This window comes from Antrostomus carolinensis, unplaced genomic scaffold, assembly GCF_000700745.2.
Source record: "Antrostomus carolinensis isolate BGI_N321 unplaced genomic scaffold, ASM70074v2 scaffold9882, whole genome shotgun sequence".
Lineage (NCBI taxonomy): Eukaryota > Metazoa > Chordata > Aves > Caprimulgiformes > Caprimulgidae > Antrostomus > Antrostomus carolinensis.
The window spans coordinates 6,466-6,836 of record NW_010298939.1 but is presented as its reverse complement, the minus strand read 5'-3'; positions in this window follow the sequence as shown (position 1 = coordinate 6,836).

The following is a 371-nucleotide window of genomic DNA, read 5'->3' as shown; positions in this document are numbered from 1 at the left end:
GGGGGGGGGGGTTGGTTTGTTTGTTTGTTTTTTTTAATAATATAACTGATTTAGCTCCTGGAAAAAGGCATTTTGAGATGTAATTGCTTGGTCAAAGGCCCAGCAGTCTATCAACAAAACAGTCAAAGGTGCTATTTATTTGTATTCTTCTGGTATCAGTCAGGAGGCTTATTAAGTACCCAAGAGCAGTGGCACAGATTATTTAGCACTCTATTTTACCTGAACACACATGCAGTGGAGCTTTGGAAAACACGCCTGTCATTAATTTCAAGACTCCTCTGATTAAACAGCTCAAACATGGACATAAATCTCATTAAGAAAACCCCTCATCTTCCCCTCCTTTCTCTGTGGCCCCTTGAGCTGCCTCCCAG